Source organism: Myotis davidii, unplaced genomic scaffold (genome assembly GCF_000327345.1).
Source record: "Myotis davidii unplaced genomic scaffold, ASM32734v1 scaffold425, whole genome shotgun sequence".
NCBI classification, from domain to species: domain Eukaryota; kingdom Metazoa; phylum Chordata; class Mammalia; order Chiroptera; family Vespertilionidae; genus Myotis; species Myotis davidii.
The window spans coordinates 4,135,806-4,136,065 of NW_006296413.1; the positions used below are offsets into that span (position 1 = coordinate 4,135,806).

At 48.5% G+C, this 260-nt stretch overlaps 1 protein-coding gene across 1 annotated transcript in view; it reads left to right on the forward strand.

The window, feature by feature from the left end:
* CDC42BPG (CDC42 binding protein kinase gamma) overlaps window positions 1-260 on the forward strand; it is a gene marked incomplete at its 5' end in the record, with an annotated part of 16,010 nt that overhangs the window by 303 nt on the left and 15,447 nt on the right. The window lies entirely within an intron of this gene.

Genomic DNA, 260 nt, shown 5'->3' on the forward strand with positions numbered 1-260 from the left:
CTGCCCACCGGGCAGAGATCCACCAACAGCTGCCGACTCCCCCATCCCTTCCTCACTAGAAACCTTCCTTGGAAGCAAGTGGAGTTGTTCCCACTTCCCTTATGATAACACTGAGGCCCACAGCCATAAGCATGGGCTCTGGCCCATACAGAGACCTTAACCCCTTCCCCGGCAGAAACGTGTATACTCGTTTTCACAAAATGTTCTTTTTCAGTCGTCGACGAGTATACTAAGAAAATATGGTAAAAAAATACGGTTTA